Here is an 18,261-nt window from a genome sequence, read left to right as displayed (position 1 = left end):
CTCTTAAAATCTTGCAGACATTCAAATGGTTCAGGTTTGGATGTGTATTCACCTCTGCAGACCTGGACCAAATTCCATAAAGCCACCCGGACAAGTTCAGCAAAATGCAAAGACATTTTTCTCTCTGCAAGACTGAAATGTCTGTGAAGCTATAAAAACTTCTGCATCTACAAATATAGGGAACCAACTCATCAATAACATATCTATCCATAATGCATGGCCATTTTAAAAAAATATTGTATTTGCTGCTATTAAATTCTCTCTGGCTTTTGCCAAATTGTGTCCTAAACTGAAAGGAAAGTATATAAATGTAGAGAAGTTTTGACCTTTTAAGAGAAAAAGGAACCCTCCTACTCGGTTGATGGGAATGTAAATTGGTGCAGCCACTATGGAGGACACTATAGAGGTTCCTTAGAAAACTAAAAATAGACTTCCGTGTGATCCAGCAATCCCATTCATGGGTATATGTCTGGAGAAAAATATAATTCAAAAAGACACATGCACCCCAATGTTCACAGCAGCACTATTTACAATAGCCAAGACACTTAAACAACCCAAATGTTCACTGACAGATGACTGGATAAAGAAGGTGTGGTATATTATATATATATGTATATATACATATATATACACACACATATATAAACATGAACACACACAATGGAATATTGCTCAGCCATAAAACATAAAATAATGGCATTTGCAATAACATGGATGGACCTACAGGGTCCTGAGTGAAATAAGTCAGAGAAAGAAAAACAAGTATTCTATGTATTAACTTATATGTATATCTAAAAAATAAAACAAATTAATGACTATAATAAAACAGAAATAGACTCACAGGTACACAGAACAGACTGGTTGTTACCAATGGGGAGAAGGAGGAGAGGGGAGGCAGGAAGGGGGTAGGGGATTGAGAGGTAAAAATTACTACATATAAAATGGATAGGTTACAGGGCTGCATCATACAGCACGGGGAAATATAGCCATTATTTTATGGTGACTTTAAATGAAATATAATCTATAAAAATGTTGAGCCTCTGTGTTGTACACCTGAAACTAATATGATGTAAATCAACTACTCAATTACAAAATTTGTAATCAAAGTTTTCTTTTCATATTATTTGCAATAAGTTAGAAGCAAGCACTGTCAATAGAAACATAGTGCAAGTCACAATTTTCCAGTAATCCTATTTAGACAATAAGAAGGAACAAGTGTACTTAATTCCAGGAATAATTATATTTATCCCAAAATATCCAATATACTATCATTTCAAAAGTGTGATTAACACTTTGAAAACTTATTAATAAATATTTTACATTATTTTTGTTGTACAAAGTCTTGAAAATCTATTACATATTTTCCACTTATAGGACATCTCAATTCACAATAGCCACATGTGGCTGGTGGCTACCATACTAGACAGAACAGATGACACTATTCACACTTCTGTTAAATTACCTGCTCTTACTTATTTAAAAAACTTGCAGAAAAGGCTTTAGATATTCCCTATATCTAACAAAGCAACCTTGACTGGTGGGGAGTATCTTCATTATAAACTGAAAAATAAAGGTAAGAGAGCCATAGTTACATGTATGTTAATGTAACAATACCTTCTTAATTCACTCAGGACTTTAAAATCTTTCTTCATATGCCAAGGATTCACTGTCACTGTGCAATGTTTTTCACTATTATCATCTTTGGAATTGAGAGGCTTCTGATGACACTGCTTTGTGCATCTGTACATAAAAGAAAATAACAAAACAGAGAAAAAGACCTTATTAAAGATAATTTAGGGGGGAGGGTAGAGCTCAAGTGAAAGATCATATTCTTAGCATGCACAAGGGCCTGGGTTCAATCCCCAAAACTTCTTATAAAAATAAAATAAATAAATAAACCTAATTACCTCCCCTCTGCAAAAATTTAATTAATTACTTTAATAAAAAGTTTAAAAAAGATAATTTAGTGCAGGGTTATCAGGCTACAAGAGCTACAATGAATGCCCCTCCTCCCATTAATTTAGAAGTCTCACAGTATTTCCCAACATAAAGGCTAAAATATAATTCAGAACACTTTCTGATGGTCAGCATGATTTTAACAAAAAAGTAGATAATTACCTCCCTGGTGTCAAAGCTCTGTCAGAGATGGGCACAGAAAATTTAGTAAAAACAATTTTGCAACTACCTTTGAAAAAATGCTGAGAAATGATATTTTCTGTTGGAAATTAGTCTGCTTTTACATTCTGCAGAAGGCATACGTGTTTACAAACCAGGCAGGAACTGGATCATATTTTACACATACTTTAGAACCTCATTTGAATTTTGCTGTATACCTGCAAGGCTATTTTTTAGGTAATAACATAAGTTGGCCACTGTACTAAATTTTGTTTCCCTGTTTGCTTAATCCTCACAACAACTCTGTAAGCTGCTATTATTACCCCCATATAACAGATAAAGAGCTTGAGGCAGAAAATAATTTGGGTAACTTGGTAAATGGTGGAGCTGGGTAAGACTGCAGCCAGTCTGACACTGAAGTCCATTTTTCTCACCGATGTCTGATACTGCTGCCTACATTCAGCAATGACCGTTTATTTCATATTTAAGTGTAATTTCTAAAAGTGCAAAGATATATTAGTACTGCTGTGTAAATTATTCTTTTGAGATGTGATTGCCAAAAAACAAAAACAAATAAAATCAGGGTGCCACTGAGGGGAAGCCGAACTACATATGGATGGAAACAACGGGACTTTTTGAGGACACAGTTGCACAACTGTAGAAATACCTAAAATGGCTGACTTGTACAATTATAATGTGTGAATTTTATGGACTGTAAATTACACCTAAATACAGCTATGAAATTAAGAAACTGGGATACCAAATTAAGACTAAAACTCATATATATATCACACAAAGAACAACAGGCAAATATCATTATTTACTGAACCATTTTCCTTCATGCAGCTTCCTTTCCTCACCCGTTCCTGAAAGGATGAATCATTTTTAAAATAGTCTTTTAATCTATTCAGCAAATAAATTTTGACTTCCTACTATGTACCCAGGACTAGTCTAGGCACTTGGAATAGATCAATAAACAAAACAAAAGCTCTGTGCTCACGGAGCTTGGTAGGAGTCTAGCTGGGGTGAGGGGTGGAGATGACAATTCACACAACAGAGCAGCAGAGGAGGTGGCATGTTAGGAAAGAGGAACCATGGAAAAAATAAAAAGGGCAAGGTAAAGACAGTTGAGGGTATGGGATGAGGGTGATGTTGTATTAAATACCAGAGCAGGCCACACTGAGGACTGAGGTTAGAACTAGGACTATGAGGTGAGAAGACCCAGGTGGACGGAATAACCATCACCAAGGCCAGATTGCACCTCGCATGTTCCAGAATGGGGGCACAGCTGGAGCTGCGGAGAAGGGTCAGTGCAGATCCTGTACGGCCTTGGAGGACGTTGTAAGGACTGTGGCTTTTACCCGGAGTGAAATGGGGAGGCACTGCAGAAGGATGACACAATCTAACTTAGGTTTTCAAGGCTCATTTGACTGCCGGGTGAGAATAGTCGAAACGGGTCAGAGATGAAAGGAGGGAAGCCAATGAGAAGGGCTATGCAGGAGGAGAGGACAGTGGCTCAGGACAGGGAAGCAGCAGTGGAGGCAGGAGCCATGGTGAGAAGTGGCTGGGTTCTGGGTATGTTTTAAAGGCAGTGTTAAACCAGATCTATTGACAGAATTCATGTGGTATGTCAGTGAAAGTCAGAATAACTCCAAGTTTTTTGACCCAAGCAGCTGGAAGGATTAAGTTTCCACTAACTGAATGAGGGAGACTGCAGAAAGAACCAGTTTGGGGGGTAGGAGGACCAAGAGCTCAGTTTTTACACATGTTGGTTTTAAGATATCAGAGTTCCAAGTGAAGATGCCAAATCAGCAGAAGATTCTGAGTCCAGAGTTGGAGAGAAAAAGTCTAGTGGGAGACAGAAATGTGGGAATTATGGGTCAAACAGGTGGTACAGGAAGCCATGAAACCCAGGTACTGAAACATTAAGATAACCTGGCATTAACCATAGAAGTTATCCTTGAGGGCCTACCTACTAGGTGTGGATATCAGTCCTATTTCCCGACCACTCGAGTTTTAAAAAGGAACTTACAAATGAATTCGTGCAAGACACTGCCTCCAGTGGGTGGGTCCAGAGCTGGAGTCGGAGAATGGGATGGTGCACGCTACTCCCTACGGCAGAATGTATATGTGTCTGTGTGTGTGTGTGTGTGTGTACGCATGTGTGTGTGAGCAGGGGGATGAGTTACACCTGTCTTAACAAAAAGAGCTGGAAATTCTAGAAGCCGAAAGATGAAAGAACATCCAGATCTGGTAGAGGGAACAGGGGAAACACTGTGTACTGTAAGACATATCCTCATAATGCCATTTCCCACCATCCTTTCATCAGGAACACAGTTGGAAAGTGGGGAATTATGTAGATACGTGTGATGTACACAAACTTTCTGACTATGTAACACTAAATATCTACATATGTAGCAATTTAATGATACTTATATCTGCTTCAAGTTTAATAACAAGTTCACAACAGAGGGAAAATAAAATATTGAGGACTAGCAGAAGTATCGTAGAAGGCCTTTCAATGCTCAGAATGGAAGCAAAAGTGGTTTCACCTCACAAAGAATGTCATTAAGAGTCAAGAATGTTTATATTTGCTTAAGAAATTGAGAGTTACAACTTCCTGCTTTAAAGAATTAACTTTAAGACAGATACCATACTATAAGCAACATCTATACTAGTGCTTTCTTAAAGCTATTTTTAGTTCCTGCTTTTTCTGATGTACACCAGAAACTCTGCAAAGAAACCTTCTGTTCAAAGGCTTAAAGGAATAAAAAAAAAAGATATAACACTGCATTCTTTTAAGTGTTCTCTTTACTGAAAGTCACTTGCAAATGAAGCACGCTGCCACAGGTCTACATTTTTAACAATAAAGTCCTTTGCGCAATTTTTCAATTGCTATGTGACTTTGTGTCAGTCTCTCACTCAGAAGCAGAATGGAGTACCAGAAAATGACACATCATGTCTAAAACTACAGATGTGGAATATGAACGTACACCAGGAAACAGCTAAGTGGGAGGGTAAGGTTTACCTTTTAAGTTACCGTAAGTGCAGTTACACCTGCTCCCTGCTTCCCCTGTGAAGTGAATAACTAGTCTTTTCCAGAAAAGCTCTCATTCTGAGTACTGTCTTCTTTAAAATATTTGGAGATTCTCTTTTAAGGTTCTTTCACTTTTAAGTCTTTCCCCAACTCTACATCCCATAACAAGTGTTAAAATTATCCAATAGCCTATTTCTAGAGAACATACTCTACAAAAGCTGAGGTTTCTCAGGGTTTGGATCCCAGAACTCTGCTACCAGATAATCCTAAAGCCTTCCTTCCATAACTGACTCTTCTGCCAATTCCCAGCTGCGGGCAAATTCGGCTTCTCAGCCCAGTTAACTTTCTAACTCTGCCTACGAACACTCTACTGCCAGTAAAGGAACTCTCAGACAGGAAGCACACAAAACCCCTAGTGAGGATTGCCTCCTTCAAACAATAAAGATGCCATCACTAAGCAAATATTTAAAACTACTGCAAAACTTCTGAAGACATCTTACAAACAATACAGTTTATATAGATTCATACTATTTGATCTGGAATAGTGATTTCCAATGGAGGGAACAAAGGACCACATGACCCAAGCAATTTTTTAAAACTGCACACTACCGTCCCTCTTCATGTGAGGATTCAGGCAAGCCCGTCTTACAGGTCTAGGTGTAACAGAATGAAAGCACCTCTAGGAGTAGGGTGAAAAGCATCAAGGTAGACTTTTAGTGAAAGGGGGTGATGTAATAGGCCCCATCGCCCACTTACCTCCCACCACAGGACAATCATCTCAGATCGAGAACAAACACTTTGGGAAACAGAGGTTGTTTATGCTTTTATGGTTTTCTGGTGGAAATAATGCCATGAGTCATGTGAAGTTGTGGCTGCAAAATTGAACAGGGGACCAGACATTTTCACATTCAGGACACAAATAGCCCCTGGGTTACCACCATATCTGCTCTCCCCTTTGCCTGTTCACCCCAAAAGCTGCAGGACTCTCCTGCTTGCAATGACACCCACCACTTCTCACAAATTCCTGCCAAGTTCAAGTCAGCAGCTGGTGGTGTCAAAGTCACCATTTGTACTGCTCTGAAGTCCCTCCATTACTTTATATCCCTTCTATTTTCTCTGTTGTCTTCCTAGCTACACTTGCATTCAGAAGCTGGTTACTGCACTAACATTGCCTCCGTAATCAGTCCATGATATAGGAAGTAGAGATTCAACTGTAACCAGTCCCAGAATACTTGTCATGCCACTCTAGTTTCCCAAAAAAATACTCTGGCATCCCTCATCTCATCCAAAGAACCACCGCATTACTTAGAGGTTGTAAAAGTGGTGGGGTTTCTTTACTGGGAAACACTGTTGCTTGTGGTAGAGTTGTGATATCAGTTTTTGTAACTAGTTACAGGCAAAAAGACATGTTCCAAAAATTTTCTTCAAAAGTTTGGAATTTAAAATTTTATTAGATACAGAGCCAGCGGACTAACTGTAATCTATGAACACATGGTCATATTACCAAATAATGTTCATGTCTGCCTTACAGACATGTAAGAACTTGAATTATACCTGCAGCCTGTATGCCTTTAGAATTGGATATGAAGCATCCTGTGAGATAAAAAAAAACCTCCTATCCAGTCACAGAACACCTTACAGACTACATCACATTAATGCCACTGAATACATTAGTATAGTCCATGTATGGTTAAGTTACATCTCCAATTTCCCAGAGCTGGAAAGCAGATGTCTAGAAAGGCTGGAAAAGCCCAACTACCAAAACAGCTCAAAAGTTGAAGCAGACTCCTGCACCTTCCAGGGCGGATGGCGGAGGGGTCATTGCCCACCACCCTGTCCTCCCCCAGGACATGGCGTGTGGGGAAGCAGGCAGGAGTGGGTGGCTGGGACTCAGAGGTGGAGAGGTGATGAAAGCAGGAGTGGAACTGCTCTGGTCCTAGAACAACAGAGCTGTAAAAAGCTCGGCTTCAGTTCAACCCGCTCCCTCTCCCACTTTCCCTCCCACCTACGTGACAAACAGAGCACAGTCAGGCACCTTCTGCCCATGACGATGACTACTAGCAGGAAAGGGACCAGGATAAAAGCATTTCCTATAAAAGAGCAGTCTGATTTTAAAGAGTATGTTATAAACAATGAACAGCACTGTCAGAGTGGGACACCTGTGAGGCGCTCAAATAGGGAGAAAGAGGCTGAGGATTCATTTCCAGCACTTTCATATCTTTTATCACTCCTACTTCTGACCTTTCCTTTGCCACTTTTTGTAGCATTGCCATCACTGGCAGGTAAAGGGGCAGCAATGTGACTTGGCCATTTGGCTGATGAGGCTACATTACTCAGCACTGGAATGAAAAGGCAATGGAAGAGGAGCAGCTGGAAGATGTGAACCACGGTCCTGGCCTGTGCCAAACACTAACCAGGTGACCCTGGGTTACGCTGTTAGTCTCTCTGGGCTTCTGGCTGTTTACTTATAAAAGAAGGTTTTGTCATTCCACAAATATATCCAATATGAAATGTAACGTGAAATTCAAACATAATGACATCTCACCTGCTTGCTTCAGGGAACTGTACAAGCACTGAACACTATGTGAATGTAAACACAGAGTTAAGAAAACTTTTGAGGTAAAGGGCTAAACTGAACATGGAGATAAAGTTTTATGGATTTTCTTGGCTTTCTTTTTTAATTGCAACACTGAATTAATAGTTATTAGCTATACTCCACACCACCACCCCTGCGAATAAATAAAGTAGGTAAGCACTGCCTGGATGCCTGCTATTGCCCGATGCTAAGCAGGGTGAGGGGTATAAAGGAGGCTGAACAAGGGAGTCTTCTCCAGTTACCAGCTAAGTGAGGAGACACATAGGAAACCACCCGGGAATGGTACCAAGTCAGTACTCAAAGCCAAGATAACAGGCTACCGATCATGAACAGTGCAGGAATACAAAGAGGAGCTAGAAGTATTTGGAGTAAATAGGGAAGACTCTATGAAGGGGATGGGGCTCCAACTAGTTCTCAGGGCAATTCTAAGCTGTTTTAACTGAGGACTGGATAGGAAAAAACTGGTGACTCCTGGTTTTTAATAAGGCACAGCTTACCCTAGGAGGCTAAGTCACATAATGATTGGAACACATAAGGTAAGGCCAAAGTGATGGAGGGTCGAGACTACCTGTCTGAGATCTGGTTGTGGTAAGTCTTTGACTTGACTCTAGATGTTGGAAGGTCAAAATGATAGGTTGACTGAAAGGGGGGGTGAGAGAATATCCAAGAATTCAACAGAAGGAAAAATTCATGTATCAGGGATGAAAGCTCTTCATCAGAGTATCTGCAATCAGAATAGACACTTGAAACCAAAAACATACAGTTCCAGAAGCTGACAAAATGTGGAGGGTGGTGAGAGAAAGATGAATCAAAGACCATTCCAAGCCTTTGGCTATTCAAGACCAGAAGAATGATTATCCCACTGAATAAGTGGAGACGCTGCAAGAAAAAAGATTATGAAATCAGCTTTAGACATGTTGAATCTGACATATGAGCTATGAGTAGGTGTTCTCTAAGAAGCTCAAAATTCAAAACTGAAGCACAGATCTAGAGTACAGGCTTAAGCTGCAGATGGACAAGACTTGATAAATCTCCTAAAAGAAAACATAGGCAAAACATTATCTGACATAAATCTTAGCAACATTCTCCTAGGGCAATCTACCCAAGCAAAGGAAATAAGAGAAAAAAACAAACAAATGGGACGTAATTAAACTCATAATTTTCTTCACAGCAAAGGCAACCATAAGTAAAAGAAAACATCAACCTACCAATGGGAGAAAATATTTGCAAATGATACGACTAACAAAGGCTTAATTTTCAGAATATATAAACAGCTCATACAACTTAATAACAAAAAAAAAACCTCAATCCAAAAATAGGCAGAAGACCTAAACAAGCATTTCTCCACTGAAGACACAAATGGCCAATAGACACATGAAAAAATGCTCAGCATCACTAATAAACTGAGAAATGCAAATCAAAACTACAATGAGGTATCAGCCCACACCAGTCAGAATGGCCATCACTCAGAATTTCATGAATGATAAATGCTAGAGAGGCAGAAGAGGGTAGGGTACCCTCTTACACTGCTGGTGGGAATCCGGTTTGGTGTACTCATTATGGAAAGCATGGAAATCCCTCAAAAAACTAAAAGTAGACTTATGCTATTACCCAGCAATCCCACTTCTGGGTATATAACTGGAAGGAACTCCAAAGTGAAAAGATACCTGCACACCAGTATTCATAGCACCACTGTATACAATAGCTGATACATGGAGGCAAGCTAAATTTAGCAACAGATGACTGGATAAAGAAGTTGTGGTATATTTATACACTAGAATACTACTCTACCATGAAAAGGACAAAATAAAATGATTTGCAGCAACATGGATGGAGCTAGAGATCGTCATTCTAAGTGAAACCAGCCAGACACAGGAAAATACCAAATGATACCACTCAGATGTGCAATCTAAAAAAAGAGAGAAAAAGACACTGTGAATTCATCTACAAAACAGAAACAGACTTGGAAACTTAGTAAACAATCTTAAGGTTACCAGGGAAAGGGGATGGGAAGGGATAAATCTGGGAGATTTACAAATTTTAGCCACTATATATAAAAATAGATTTTAAATAAAGTTTCTTCTGTATAGCACAGAAACCTATGTTCATTATCCAGCAATAACCTATAATGAAAAAGCCGATACAGCCACCAACTGAGGAAGCAAGAGAAGAAAGGAGAGTTAGTTATGCTGGGCTAGAGCCCACTTCTAAAATCCTTCTCAGCCACTGAGGCTGCCCCTAGTACACTGATCCCTCCTCCCAGGGACAGGTTGACATGACATGTGTCCTGCAAACCTGGGGCAGCAGAGGCCGTCCCCAGGTCTGGCCCTGGGGGAGATGGGAGCAAGTCCACCTGCTCCCCCTGGGGCAGCACCCCTCCCCACAGCCCCCACCTCCTGACTGCACCGCGCCTGCCTTTCAGGAACCCACTGATTTGAAAACAAGTGGTCCACGAACCTGGGGCAGCGGCAGGGAGATGGGCAGCGACCTGGCAAGCTGGTCGATTTGCCCCCATCTCCCCCACGGCCTGTCCAGGGTTCGGCCTCTGCTGCTCCAGGCACGGTCCCCAGGTCAGCCTGCTCCTGGGAGGAGGGCGCTGTGTGGTCAAAGGCAGTGGCTGGTTATGGGGTCCGCCCATGGGTGCCTGTGGATTTGCTTCAAACTCCCCAGCACATGGCCTGAGCTTGGCCTCTGCTGCCCCAGGTTCATGGAACTCAGGTTACAGGTCAGCCTGCTCCTGGAAGGCGGGTGCTGTGCTGTCAGGGAATGGCGGCGGCTGCGATGGTGGGATTGGGGCTGCCTTGTGAGAGAGCAGGGGTTGCAACCATTTCCCGCTGCTGCTGCAGCCATCCCAGCACACTGATCGCACCGTGCCCACCTCCCAGGAGCAGCCTGACCTGTAACCTGAGTCACAAGAACCTGGGGATTTAGAGGCCGCCCCCAAGATCAGGCCGCGGGGAAGATGGGAGCAAATCCAGGGCTCACATGGGGCAGCCCCCATTCCATCCGAGGCCCCGCGACCGCACCGCACCCGCCTCTCAGGAGCAGGCCATGGTCTGAGGGCCAGTCGGAGATGCTCCGGAGCCGTCCATTGCCCTCCCACCAACCGGGGCTGTGCCTGCTCTCCTAAACCCGGACATAAGCGGCGGCAAAAACGCGGGGTTCAGGAACTACTAATAGCGGGATTACCACGAACTACAGCGGCGGCTGGGATCCGCCTCAGTTTCCTAACGGGACACGCGGCCTGTACCTCACCTCCGCACCCCTCCCTGTGAGCCTCCCCAGCTGCACAGCCAGGCGTCACCCGCCGGCTCCCCGAGCAGCGCGCCCCCACCAGCGCCCCCTTAACTGCCCAGCAGCAGCAGCCGAACCGAGGGCAAGCAGCGGCCCAGACCCCAAGCCGTGTTCCTCTTCCAGGAGCTGGTCCAGGAGCAACCGGCTCCTGCCAGCTTCCACGCGTTCTGGGCGGGTTCCAGCGTCCGCGCGTCTGTCCGTCAGCACGTGCGCGCCCCTCCTCCTCCCGCCTGCAGCGCAAACTGCCCGTGTGGGTCTCCTGCTTTAACGGCCCTGGCCACTGGGGCCGGGAGGAGCCAGGTGGGTCCCCTCCTGCTTGTCCCGCCGGGTCTCCATCCCCAGAGCCTTCACCCCGCCACCGACTGGGTCCTGGCACTGAACTAGAACCATGACTGCCCTGAGCCAGGCCACACCCCGCCAGCCCCACTTCCCCTGCTCACTTTCCCCTCCCTGTTACTACCCTCCCACCCCTGGCCATGCCCAGTCTCCCACCAGACCTTGAAGACACGGCTCTTTCTCACACTGAGGTCCCTGCCCTGACACTCCAACCTGCTAGGTCCTAACCTATGGCCCCTACACCCACAAACTTACCCCTCATGCCTCACCACAGGACGCCCAACATCCTGAAATTGTCCCCCTCACCTCTCAGCCAGGTCAGTTCCATTCTAAGCGGGCCCCACACCCCACAACCTGTACCCCCTCACCATGGGATCCCCTTCACTCTGAGTGCACCCCTACCCTGAGCTCACTCCCTCACTCCTCACCCCTCACCCTCTGGTTGGGGTGGGGAAATCCGGGCTCCAGTAATGATGACTACTGCCACCAGTGGGGGATCCAGCCTAGTGTGCACCTTCATATTTAATGTCTGAGGCTACAGGGCGAGGCAGGCTGGGCTGAAGGCGGTTCCAATTCCTGCCCTGGCACCCTGATCCCCGCACCCTGTGCCTCAATTGACCCGATGGGTCAGGGTGATCGCAGGCTGCCAGCCACTAGCCTGTGGGCCTTGGGTGGTTGATGGTCCTGATGGTGGTCTGGACCCTTAGGGCGGAGGCACTGGCACGCAGATCTTTGAGGTGGGGGAGTTCAGAGGGTGCACTTGAGCCCAGGGGTAGACAGCAGATGGTGGGCTGTGTGCATGGGGCTGTGAGTGTGGCCTTGCCTCAGCGCAGGTGGGTGCAGGGATATTGTTCATTCACACCAGGCCAGAGGGAAGAGGGACGGGAGATTTTAAAGCGACAAAGTTAGGAAGCCAAGGCTGGAGAGAAAAGTAGGAAGGTGCACAGGCCTGGCCACCGTGGAGCCCACCGCGACGCTGGTCCCTTGCATCAGGGGAGGCTGGCAGTTGACTGGCCAATGAGACATCCTCTGCTGTGGTATAGTTTACAGGCAATTGAAGGGATTTTGACAGGTAATTTTAATCCAATAATTGTCACTTTCTATGCGGGAGATCAGGTCCAAAGTCATGGTGAAGCTTGCAGGGATCCTGCCTGAACTCCATCCTGGGACACTAGAGGACCCACCCAGGAATCATCCTCTTAGCTCTCACCCAAAGGCACTGTAATAGAGAAGAACAAATCTGACTCCATATTGGATCTGTGCCTTTTCCTTTAACCCTCTGCTGTGTTTTCTAGGCTTAGTCTTGCTAGCTCTGCACCTTTTGTAAAACAATGTTTCATTTAGCCTGAAATAAACAGGAGAGCCTATTCTCAAAACTCTGACCTTTAGTTGCAGAATAGAAAGTTTGTTTTGTTGCAGGTTTTACAGGAACACCATGATCTGACCCACGTGGACAGCTGCAACGGATTCCAAGAACAAAGAAATCCTACACCAACAAGTTTGCAACAACCAACAACAGCCCCTCCCCTATTTACTAGAAAAGGAGCCTGAAGTCTGACTTGGGGAAGATGATTCTCCAAGATATTAGTCTGCCATTATCTTGGTCTGCAGCTGTCTACATAGACCAGGTCATAGTGCCTCTGTAAATCCTCTAACAAAACAAAAGTTATTTTCTAATCTGAAACTTGTTGTCTTTATATAAGTGCAAAAGTGTTAATATCCTTCAAAATCAGAGCCTTGAAAATAGGCTCTCCTGTATATTTCAGGCTAAAGGCAACATTGTTTTACAAAATATGCAGAGCTAGTAAGATTAAGCCTAGAAAAGAGGGCACAGGTTTAAAGCCAAAAGGACAGATCTTCTATGGAGTCAGACATTTTTCTTTTCTATTATAGTATATTCTATTTTTGTTTTAAATTTATAAGAATAAAGTTTAGCCTTTTCCCATTTTAAATTGTGCAATTTTAAGGAGCATTAAGTGCATTCACAATGCTGTGAGACCAACACCACTGGTTTAGACAATTGCCTTCCTCAAACTAAAAGCTTGTATACAAAGCGCACCCCACATCCTACCTCCCCCAGCCCATGAGAAGCCCTAATCCCCTTTCTCTCTCTATGTCTTAACCTATCCTGGAGGTTCCCTATCAATGAAATCATATAAAAGGTGGCTTTTTTTTTTCTCGCTGCCCACATATCTTAAGTAGGGACGGGTGAATTTTTTGTTTGTTTGTTTTCACGTGAATTAGCATTTTTGTATTTTGAGAGGGAAATCCAGATGGATTAAAGATGAGACCTACCAAATGAAGCCCTTTTGGTAACTCTGTGCATAATCTCGTGGTAGGCACTGCTGTTCTAAGTGTGAAACCAGAGCCAGAAGGGAGATGCTTAGCTCTTCTTTTGGCAAAATAAAACCAAACTAAAGCAGAAAACAAAGGCCAAGAAAGACAGCTGGAAAGACAAACCACAGCCTGGAAAAACCTTTCCTCATGACCCAAGGTCGGAGAAAAGCTTCACATCCCTGTGGTCCAAAATCTTCTTGAAGACCAGTGTTCGGAAAAGAAACAAAACACACACAGGCAGTTCCAACGAGAGGCAGTGCAGGTGGCCAGTTTGTGCTAGAGATGCTCGACCTGTAAGGTGAGGACATAGGCAGATGGACAGACTGCAGAGACAGAATTGGCCACCATCACACTGGCAGGTCTTTAGCCTGGTGACAACCAGCACTGGTGACAACGTGAGCAGGCAGAGGCCCCAGGAGGTCCCCTGGAGGGAAGAGCAAATGGACACTCCTCTCCAGCAGAACAAGGTGCAGGATACATCAAAGTGCCACAGATGCATCCCTTCCCTAGCAGTGCTGATCCTTAGAGAAGATCCCACCAAAGTGCTTGCACAATTTTCAAAGATAATTTTTCTTCAGTAACATGAATTCAAAATAATCAATATGTCATCAAGGGATTTTCAGAAGTGACCTGCCCTGGGCCTGAACAATACACACACATAAATACACACCTATACACATAAATATATACACACATACATACAGGAAAAGAGACAGACAGACTGAAACACAGAGAAGCAGGGGAGACAGAGAAACAGAGAGAGAGACAAGACAGAGAGAGAGGCACTGAGAAACAGAGACAGAGAGAAGGAAAACTGGAGCTGGGAAGGAGTGGAACTCACGCACATTTTCACAAGTCAGTCTGCATGTAAGAACCTGGTCTCAAAGTCCATTCACCCTCCAGGGGAGGGTGTGGGGATCACACAAGGGCGTGGGAACTGAAGGCAAAAAATATGAAGCCATTGTGGGGCAGCCCACCACAGAGGCTGAGATGGGACACTGGGCCTGTATGTCAACATGACAGAATGACCTAGGAGGTTGTATGCCAGAGCGGATGATGTCAGAGTTGTATTTAAATTTAGTCACACGACTGGGAGCTGGGAAGCAAGCAATAAGGAAAGTGACTTTCTCCAGACCTCAGGGCAGACCCAGGCCTGTGTGGCATCTGCTCTGCGCTCCACCAGCCCCCTGTGGGTTCCTTCCTTTGCTAAGTCTGTGCACGAGCTCCCTGTGATGCCAGCCCATGGGGGTGACAGATGCAGTAGGTGTTTCTAGGTCTAGAGACAGGATGGCTTCTCTAGGAAGCAGGGGCCAGAATGATCCCCACTGTGCTGATGGGAGATTGGGGAGACCCTGAGAGGCACGTGGCTTTTCCATGGTGATAGCACTGCTGAGTGGGGGGATCCATGTCTGAACGCAGCTGTGTCTTCAGAGCTGCAGCACTGGCTGCATCCAGGCCTCCCCAGGGCTATGAGGGGGGCTGAGTTGGTGTCACTGTGTTTGGACATGGCATGGAGTGAGAAACGAGAGATCGGCAGCCCAGAAAGGCCCTTGGGGAGCTATGTGTTAGGAGGAAGCTTGGGTAAGTGGACCCCAGGAAGTGATCTCACTTCCCTTTCAATAGAGCCCAACAGAACTTGGAACTAAAGTCACCAGGCACCCACTCTGTAGAGAAGCCCCTACTCAGCTCACTTGATTGGAGACAGAGGCATGTTCTGCTGCATCCCAGTATCCCGAGGCCGCAGACCCCGGAAAGCCCGCAGCGAGGGGCTGTACCAACGCTGCCGGCGCTGGGTCAGGTCTCACCCAAGGCGCCTCTGGACTTTTGGCCAGAGAGACCCAAAGGTAACACAGGGAGGCCCAGGGCAGGCCCGCCCAGGCCGGGCCACCACTCAGATCCCACCCAAGTATCCCCACGGCCCCATCCTGGCTAGTGGAGGTGGAGCAGTCATGCTGGGGATGGGTTTCTGCCTCAAGCAAGAGCAGGTCAGAGGCCTGGGGGGCCAGTCATATCCACAGCCCAGGGCAAAGCTGGCTAGCTGGGATGTGGAGAGCCAGGGAAGGGTCCTGCTGCCCAAGGTGGAGCCCATGCATTCTGGGTATGTCTTTTCCCTCCCGGGTGTCTGAGCTGGAAAAGGTCTCAGTCTGATCTGGCAGCAGAGGGTCGAGTGGACAGAAGCAGGAGTGTTCCTGGCCGGGCAGGGCTCTGAGACTTCCAGGCCGGGTCAGCTGCTGGTCACTGTCATTGCAGAGCCAGATACCACATATTGAACAGCAGCTGATGAATAAGAACACCAACGCCCCCTCCCCAAGTGAAGGGCTGGTGTGCTACTCCTCTGAGGGCCAGCGGAGGATCCAGGTGGGTCTGGATATGGCGGGGTTCCCTCCACCATGGCCCACAAATCAGTGGGGCACGCCTCCGACCCAGAGATCACCCAGGGCTCTCCCCAGGTACCTGCCCGGGGATGACGGGTTGCTCAGCACACCCGGCTCTGACATGGAGCACCGTGCCCACCTCGCTGCAAGTCAGGTGGAGGACCAGGAGCCCCCGAAACAGAGCCCGAAGGTCAGGAAGGCAGGGCTGATGCATGTGTGTAGGTGAGGGAGGGGCGAGGGCTGGGCCACACAAGGAAGTGTCCCCAGAGGCTACTGTTTGGACCAGAGCAAAGAATGGCCTCAGACCACCTGTCTGGAAAAATTCAGTCACAGAACACATCCTGTGGGCACTTTCTGGGTGGGAGCTGTCTGGAAAGCTCTGGGAAGTTTTCTGTCCTTGAAGAGGCACATGGAAAGGGAGGCAGGTAGGTAAATTTTTCCTCTCACACAGCATGAGCTCTTCCACAAAACTTAAAACTCTCTCCACATCCAATAGTTACAGAGGAGGCAGGGGCAGGGGAAGATGTCAGAGACCAAAAAAAGGACGATCTGGATCCAGCAGGAGACCGCGAGTTCCCTCCTGCCACTCCTGCAGCTCCTCCTGAACCTGCATCTGCAGCTGGACTGCTGGGCAACGGAGAACCAGTTCAGGCATCACCACCACCTGGGGCAAAGCCCCCTCTGCACCCACCCACACCTTCTTCTCCAAAATGTTCTCCAAAACCCCACTATCAGTCCCCTCCCCCTCCCCCTCCCAAACTTGACTTCCCTTCCTCTGGAGATGTTTTTGTTTGGTTTTCTTTAGTTTCCTTTGTTTGTTTCACGTCATTTATGGCATGCTTTATTTTTCTTTTTAGAGTTTCATTAATAAAATATAGACTTTTCCCCTTTTAAATTGTGCAACTGAGGAGCATTAGATACATTCACAATGTTGTGCGACCATCACTACCATCTAGTTTCACACTATTTCTTTCCTCAAAGTGGAATCTTGGATCCAGAGCGCGCACTCCCCTCCCTCCTCACCCAGCTCCTGACAACCCCAAGTCCTCTTTCTCTCTGCGTGTCTTTACCTCTCCTTGGTGTTCCCTGTCAATGAAACTTTAAAAAAGTTTTCTTTTGTCCCTGCCCACTTGTTTTCAGCTGGGGCTGGGGATTTTTTTGTTTTCACTTGAAACAGCATTTTTATCATTTTAAGGGGCTATCCAGAGGGATTAAAGATGTGATGTACAAAATGAAGCCCTTTTAGTAACTCTGTGCATAATCTCAGGGTAGACACTGCTGTTCCCCCTGTGACACCACAGCCAGAAGACATAAGGGAGATGCTTAGCTCTTCCTGTGGCAAAAACAAAACCAGACAAATCAAAAAAATTAGCAAAAGCCAAGAAAAACTGCTTGAAAGTGACACCACAACCTGGAAAAAGCATTCCTCTTAACCCAAGGTTGGAGAAAGGATTCCCATACCTGTAGTCCAAAATCCTTTCGAAACACAGTGTTCTAAACAGAAACAGAACAGGCATGGGCAGTTCCAATAAGAGGCAATGCAGGTGGCCAGTGTGTGTTAGAGATGCTTGACCTCTCAGGTGAGAACACAGGCAGAAGGAAACACTGCAGAGAGAGCACCGGTCACCATCACACTGGTGGGTCTTTAGTCAGGTGACAACCAGCCCTGGTGACAATGTAAGCAGGCAAAGGCTCCAGCAGATCCCCTGCAGGAAAGAGTGAAGGGACGCTCCTCTTCAGGACAAGAGGGTGCAGGGCGCATCAAAGGGCCACAGAAGCATCTCTTCCCCCGAAGTTCTGATCCTTACAGTTCATCCCACTAAAGTCCTTACACACCTATTCAAAGATGCCTTTTCAAGGGTGATCATCACAGCACTGGTTGAAACAGTCTGAATTAAAGCAATACTAATGTTGATGAAGAGGGTATGGGGTCCATTCGTTCTGGTTCATGTGGATGAATGAATGCTGTGCAGTTGGAAAAGTGGGTGTCTGGTCTCAACCCAATGTCAAGGGAGGCCTCAGGGTGGAAGTATGCAGACCCACTGTCTGCACCCAGGGTCCCATCTGCACTACCACATATGTGTGAAATCAATATAGATGTAAATTGATCTGATAGTGAGTGTGTGAGAGACAGAGATGGAGAGAGACATACTGAGAGACACAGAGACTGA

The sequence above is a fragment of the Camelus bactrianus genome, chromosome 14, assembly GCF_048773025.1.
Source record: "Camelus bactrianus isolate YW-2024 breed Bactrian camel chromosome 14, ASM4877302v1, whole genome shotgun sequence".
Taxonomy (NCBI): Eukaryota; Metazoa; Chordata; class Mammalia; order Artiodactyla; family Camelidae; genus Camelus; species Camelus bactrianus.
Note: the sequence above shows the minus strand (reverse complement) of the source record.